The following is a 7,459-nucleotide window of genomic DNA, read 5'->3' as shown; positions in this document are numbered from 1 at the left end:
TGTGGCTTAAGTTTCAAGTTTCGCAGGATCACCTATTCACCCCCCCCCCTCTAGGTGCTCTCAGTTTCCAAGGATTTCTCCTTGGCAGACTCTGAAGGTCCAGTTTCGATCTCAGCCTGGTGCTTTGTAGCTTCGGCTCCAGAGGCTGTTGTTTCAATCTGTGCTTTTTGAGCTTCGGCAATTTTTCTCAGAGTAGAGCTTGAAGACTTTATTGTCTCCAGTACATCTAGAACATTAACCATCCTTTTTCTTTTGGGGTCACCACTGGACCTTTCTGAGTTTGTGGCACTCCAACTTCTGCCGAAGGGCTTAAAATCTCTGATATTTTTATTCCTTTAGCTTTCGGCTCTTCAATTCTTTCAGCCTTCGGTGTTGCAGTCAGCTCTTCAGATTTTTGCGCAGGTATAGGTTTTTTGGCTTCAGTAGCCGAAGAGGCCTCGTCGACAAACTCGGGCACTATGGCCGGTTCAATAAAGTGCGGTCGGTGAGTAAGGACTTTCACCCTTTTCCTCTTCGGCACAGGCTCGCTTGGAGCAGCTGAAGCATCATCTTTCTCGGAAGTTGCATCTTTTCTCTTTCGCCCCCGTAGAGGGTAGCGGTAGTAAGGGTACACGAACCCAATAGCATCAAAAACTCGGTTGAACCTTTTCTTCTTTCGGCCTCCGAAGGCCGCAGATAACGCAGTATCTTATGCCTTTGAGTATGGCCCAAGCAGTTCATCGCTTGTGGCTTCAATACATTTCAGCCAATCATCATCTGGCTCAACAAATTTACCCTCGTATCTGAAGGTGAATTTCATCCTAATCAGCCCACCTTTGTCAGGCTTGGTGATAGTTTCTTTTGGCATTTCCCACTTTTCTACACGTGGCCATACTCTGAAGGCTATGTGCTCCTGGACTAAATCCATTGTCCTGATGAAAGAGCAAACTACGCCGAAGGCCCTCTGGCATTCTTCGACTGCCTCGTCAATATCCACCTTCGGTTTCCGAAGGCCGAAGCGCTGCCAGATAGGGCGCATAATGATATCTTTAATATCTTCTCGTGCCTTCAAATCATTTTTCACATAGAACCATTCCTTCATCCAATCTCCGGGCCATCTCTTCCGAAAGGTTGGCACGGGACAACTTGACCCAGAGCGAGCACCGAAGCTATAACAGCCAAAATTGTTATGATATTGTTCTTTACCCCAGGGTTTCGTCTCATATAATAGTTCGTGTATATTGCAGAAACTTTTTGCATTTGGTTCCAAGCCTTGGCTCCTCACGGCCCATACGAAGATCCCCATTCTTATGATAGCTTCGGGAGTAAGTTGGTGAAGGTAGACCTGATATATCTTCAGAACTTCAACCACAAATTTGTTTAAGGGGAACCGAAGCCCAGCTTTAAAAAAGCTTCGGAAGATCACGACTTCATTATCTTCGGGAGTAGGCACAGTCCTCTCCCCGTCATCCGCCCTCATAGTAGACATGTCTCGAAAATATCTTCCCCTCATGTTATCAAGATGACTCTGTTTAATGCTGGATTTTCCGTAGACTGTGTGACTTGGTCTCCACGGTCGATCTTCGGAGTCTTCACCCCCACTTTCTGCATCATAGCTATCACTTTCACCGGTATCTTCAGATAAGCCTTCTAAAATTTCTCTCGTAATCTTCTCTATATTTGTCCTCGCTATCGATTCGAGAAAGCCCAGATTCTTCTCCTCAGAAAGGCTCAGTTTCATTTCAGCAACAACTTTCTTTTCCTGAGACATCCCTTCGAAAATGTTGAAAATGTGCTCTTAGGGCCGAAGCTAAAAATTGCAAAAGCTGGACAAGCGTTTGTAGGCAAAGAGCTATTTGAGCAGGCAAAGCAGGTGGCAGGAGAGCGTGCCAAATGAGCTCGCGGTCGGATCATATTTATACGCCAAGGGCGTTGCAAGTGGGACGGCCCCGCTTGTCATCGACTCGTGCTACTCTAGCAAAGGGAAGGTGTTTTTTCAGACCTTCGGCTTAGGGCCTTCGTCCATATCGCAATCTGAATTTATCATTCTAACAAATTAATATTGCGAGGGGCTACTGTTGGGGGCCTTCGGCTTTCGAAGGTCATCAAAAACATGATTTAACAATGTTTCTAGAGTATAATACATGAACAGGTATCTTCGGACTTGGATCAGAACTACAACATGAAGAAGCACAAAAAACACGAAGGGTGGCGCAGAGCCGAAGCTATGTGCAGGAGAGCTTCGGCATGATAGCAGAAAAGGGAACCGACTTAAAAAGGAAAAGGCTATTCAGACCTCGATGGGTTATTGTAGGGTCATTAGCAAATGTAAAGGGCATGGGTGTAATTTTACATGGGCTGTGTCCCGTGCCTATAAATAGGTGAACAGTATCCCCGTACTGTTCACGCTGACTTGGCATTTGCTTTTGCGTCACGCTTGTACTTTTGCCTTCTTTCAAGCCGAAGGTACATTTGTAATTTAATGTCATTTCTATTTTTCCATGTTAATAAAATAGAAATGAGCTAATAATGATATATAAATGTTCATGTTATCTTTCGCATTTCATGTGATTCTCATTTTCACTATCATGTACCGTAATAATGAAGGTATGTCCTTCATGACCTTCGTTCGAAGATCGTTATATCCCAAGGGAAATAATGCTTCGAAGGACGAAGGACATTAATCATTTAACCTCCTTTTGTGTTGCCTTGTTCTTAACTCATAGCATTTGAGAACAAGTCCCCAACACTAATCCTGCTAGCTGTTTTTCTGCTAAGTGTATTTGGAAGCATCGGTTTCTTGTATCTCGGAACCTCCGGATATATTCATTAACCGATTCATCCTTCCCCTGCCGCAGGGCCACTAAGTCTACCAAATCTAACTCATAGTCACCGGAAAAAAAGTGGTCATGAAATTTTTGTTCTAAATCCCCCCATGATGAAATAGAATTAGGAGGTAAAGTGGCGTACCATGCGAACGCGGTTCCTGTCAAAGATAATGAAAATAAACGTACACGAAATGCTTCTATGTCGACCAATTCTCCTAATTGTGCCAAAAACTGGCCTATATGTTCGCGCGTGTTTTTTCCTTGGTCACCCGAAAATTTTGCAAATTCGGGTATCCTGGTTCCCTGGGGGTATGGGTGGTGATAAAATCGGTTGTCATAAGGTTTCCGATATGTTTGCCCCCCATGTAACATGCTTACTCCGAGCTTATCTCAGAACGCCCCGGCTATTTCTTCCCTTACTATATCAATGGCAGCCGGTGCAAGACCACCGGCTCTCTGGTCAAACATAGGTGGGGTTGGCTGAAAATTAGCGTGTTGTCTTCCCCCCCCCCCACTGGTTATGTGGTGCATTGCCACTTGCCCTATATGGTTCATAGGTTTGGTCGTTCCTTTCCGGCCTTCTAGGTGGGGCCGGAAAGCTTTCCTGGGCTCGGGATCTTGAATTAATGGGTTGATGCATTGCATAGTGTGATGGGAAGTGTTGCTGGGATGGGTGAGGATTTAGGTAACAATCCTCCTCAAAAAGGTCATGTGCGGACTGTCCGGACATTGGCCCGGACCGTCCGTGATTATGTGCGGACCGTCCGTCGTTGTATGCGGACGGTCCGATTGGGTAGCTCAGATTCTATGCCATATGTGGTGGCTCGGGTGCATGTCTGGGTAACTCATTAAAAATGGGCCCGACTGTGGCTGGCCTGGACGGTCCACGATCACGGGCGGACAGTCCGGACATGTGCAGATCGGCTGATTTATTGCCGATCTGTGGTTGTGTTGGAACTCGCTCTCAGCAGCAAGAAGGCCAACAAGGGTAAACAGTGGTGGCAACAGGGTTACGTGCACGGGGGCAATAGCTCTGTTGATCTAGCCTCTCACGGGCACTGTGCGGGGGTATTTATAGGTATCTGAGTGTCCAGCGTCTTGTGTAAAGGACGCATGTGCCCTCAGACACCTATTTTATCCCCAGAATATTCCCATAAAGCAGGGTTACAAGCCGTAATTACAAGTATTCCTTTACAAGTTAGGCCCGTAATACAGAGGCGGCCACGCGGGGCCCGTTACAATGGGCCAGATCACACGTGGGCCTTGGGGCTGAACGAGGACGCGCCGTGGTAGGACGTCGCCGCAGGCCTTCGTCAAAATGCCGAGTCCTGCGAAGGGTGTCCCTGCCCGCTTTGTCTCCGTCGGACCAGCGGCTGCAGCGAAGGCCTCGAGCGAAGGGTGGCGTCTTTGCCTTCGCCCCAACATTTGCCCTCCGAGGGACCAGTTCGACAAAGTCACCTGGTGCCGAAGACGTCGCTAGATGGCGGAGACGCTGCCCTCGCTCGAAGTGGTTCCGCGGGGGTTTTTGATGTGACCGTTGATGGACGGCGTACTGTTGGATTGCGGGTTTCCCGAAGCGTCGCGGCCTGTCGGATTGCGGGTTTCCCGAAGAGCCGCGCCCTGCCTATAAAAGGGGGCGGGGGCGGCGCTGTTTGAACTCTGCCTTCCGCGCTCCGTGAAACCCTAGCCGCCCGCCGTCTTGCTGCTCCTTTTCCTCCGCTGCTCCCTTTGCTCGCCGGCGTCCTGGCTCGAGTGAAGCAAACCGCCCGCCGCCGACGACGGTACGTAGCAATGCCATCCTCTTCTTCTTCCGCCGACGCCACGCCGCCGGCCGCCGCCTCGTCTGAGGAGACGTCGAGTGACGTGATGGTGGAGGAGTTGCGCGCCGGCGACTCTGTTGAATTTGGTGTGTCACGGATGACGTCAGCCCGTATTGAAGATATGCAGCGGTTGGGCTACTTTGGCGGCGGAGTCGCTCGTGCTCCGGGGACGGAGGAAGTCCCCGAGCCGGAGGGCGAGTTGGTTGTTTTCGAGGCGTTCTTCGTCGCCGGACTCCGCTTGCCTGCGCACCGGTTTGTCGGCGAAGTCCTGCGTAGATTCAGCGTTCAAATACATCAGCTGACACCGAACGCCATAGTGGCGCTGGCGAAGTATGTCTGGGCGACGACTTCGTACGGCGGGCAGCCGTCAGTTGAAGTTTTTGCGAAGAATTATTGTTTGCATTGGCAGAAAAGGATGGTTGAGGACGGAGTTGCCCAATTCGGGTCATGCACATTCACGCCGAAGACCGGCAAGACCACAATGCCAGTAGTGGAGTTGGTCCCGTGCGCCCGCAACAAGTGGGGCAATTGGAATGAATTTTGGTTTTATGTTGCTGAGGCTAATGTCGAAGGCCATAAAGGGCTCCCCGTGTCCGAAATGTGCTCTCACTATTACTCTGCGTATCCGCCTTATGAAGTGGCAGAAGAGGATGCAGACGAAGGGGCCCTTCGGTGCGCCGCCGGTCAGAGCAGCGATCGAGATTTAGTTGAAGAGTTCGTGGCGTACGGGGTCTGGCCCTTGGCGCACGGCTGGTCGCTGGGCGAAGTATGCCCTCGCCAGATGCCCTTTCACGGAGGAAGGGTGGTGCGAAGTCCTGCCTTCGCACTGAATTTGCGAAACCGTGACCCGGCCGCCTTTGTGCGTGATGCGGAGGACTTGGCGGTGCGGCTCGTGGGGCGTTACGTGCCGAGGACGGAAGGCCAGCGCAGCTTTGACATCCGCGGGTCAAATGAACGTTTGAACAGGGTCTTCGAATTGAATCAACTGCCGTACGACGGCTACCCTGGTCAAGACGAAGCGGACCGCCGTGGGAAGAAACCGGCGGTGGAGACTGGAGGCGACCCTGCGCTGGTGGCCGCCGCCTCCTCGAAAAAGAGAAAATTAGGTACTGCGATGGGAAGACTTGGGGTGTCTGATAGTTTCGCTAGAGAGTTAATGAGGACGTGCGCGGCCCCGGGGGAGAGGATGTCTTCGCCCGAGCTCCGGGAGTCTTCGGCTCGGATGCTGAGGGTTACCGGGGGTTGTTGGCCTAAAGACATTCCTATCCCCTGCGCGGCTGAGGAGGACTGTTTTACATCTCGTATGGTTCATTGGTGGAGAGTTTTTCCTTATGGGCGAAATATCGGTCATGTTGTGTGGGCAGTGATGGACAAGGATCGCCAAGGGGCGGCGCGAAAACGCCAGGCGACTGTGAGGGTTCACGAAGCTCGGCCGAAAAAACAGCGGGGAACGGCGAAGGCGGAGGCCTCCGGCGGAGGCAAGCCGCCGCTGCCGGCGAAGGTGGGCGCCTCTGCGCCTGGCAAGGCGCCGGAGGTGACGGTGGGCGCCGGAGGCCCCAAGCTGACGAAGGTGGTGCCGTCTGTCAGCGGAGTGGCGGAGGCTGCGAAGGCGGTCCGAACGTTACCGCCGCCCGGCAAACGCGTTGCCGACTTCGGCACCGAGATTAATGTGGAGGATTATCTTGGGGGTAAGTCTATATAAATATATACACACATTTTTTTTTAATTTGTTGACGCGTTGCAGGGTCGGACGAGGGCCCGCTCACTCTAGTTGTGCCTGGCGCGGCGATCGCGACGGCTGCGCCAGCGCCGAAGGCGGGGGGAGAGGCCCTTGGCGCCGGAGGCGAGGTGTCTGCCCTAGCACTGGTCAGGGACGAGGTGGGCGTGGCGACCCGCCGGCTGAAGGGAGCGACGGAGGCGTTGAGTCGAGCGACGGAGGCGCTGAGTCAGGTCCGCCGAGCTATGCCCTCTCCGCCCCCCCCCCTTTTTTTTTACGTAACGGCCTTACGTGTGTTTTGCAGGTGGCTGACTTCACCAGCCGCACTGCGTCGGGGGCCCTTACGGCAGCTTTGTCTGCCGAGGTCGAGAGACTTCGGACGCAACATGCTGACGCTGTCCGTGAGAAGTCGGCCTCCGACAGCAAGTGCCGCAAACTGGCGGAGAAGGTGGCCGCCCTGGAGAAGGAGAAGGCTGACCTCTGGCGCCAGCTGGCGGGGGAGAGGAGGGAGGCCAACGAAGCCGTCGCCAAAGAGCAGGCTGCTCAGGCGGAGGCCAGGCTGGCGCGGGCGGAAGGCAATATCGCCAAGGAGCTCGCCGGAGAGCTGCAGCGGCGGCTTACTGCCCTGGAGAGCCGCGCGGAGGGGGCCGAGGCCGCGATGCGAGCGGAGGCCGAACGGACGCGCACGCAGCTCATGACTGCATATCGCGAGCTGGGTGTGCGGACGGGTGACTTCGAGGTGCCGGAGCGAGAGGCCGGACTTCGCTGTCTGGAATGGGTGCAGGAGGAACTGCAGGAGCTCCCCACCGTCTTGGCGGGGTTGATGTCGTTCACCTCCCTGGTCACCTGCGAGGCAGCGATGAACGCGCTCTCTCGCGAAGGCTGCCGGCACTTTGAGGCCCTCGACCAGGCAGATGAGGATTTTGGGCGAGATATCTTTGAGGTCGAAGACCCCGTGGTGAAGGAATCCGCCGGGGCCCTCTATGACCGGATGTGGGGTTCATACGGTTGTGAGGTGGTCCGGGCGCGGGCCGAGGCTGCGAGGGCTCAGGTAACGTTGTCGTTTGCTCGGCGTTTGCTGGATGCGGTCTGTGCATGTGTTTGCTGAATTTTTG

The sequence above is a fragment of the Zea mays genome, chromosome 6 (genome assembly GCF_902167145.1).
Source record: "Zea mays cultivar B73 chromosome 6, Zm-B73-REFERENCE-NAM-5.0, whole genome shotgun sequence".
Taxonomy (NCBI): domain Eukaryota; kingdom Viridiplantae; phylum Streptophyta; class Magnoliopsida; order Poales; family Poaceae; genus Zea; species Zea mays.
The sequence above is the reverse complement of the archived record's forward strand: the minus strand, read 5'-3'. Positions refer to the sequence as shown.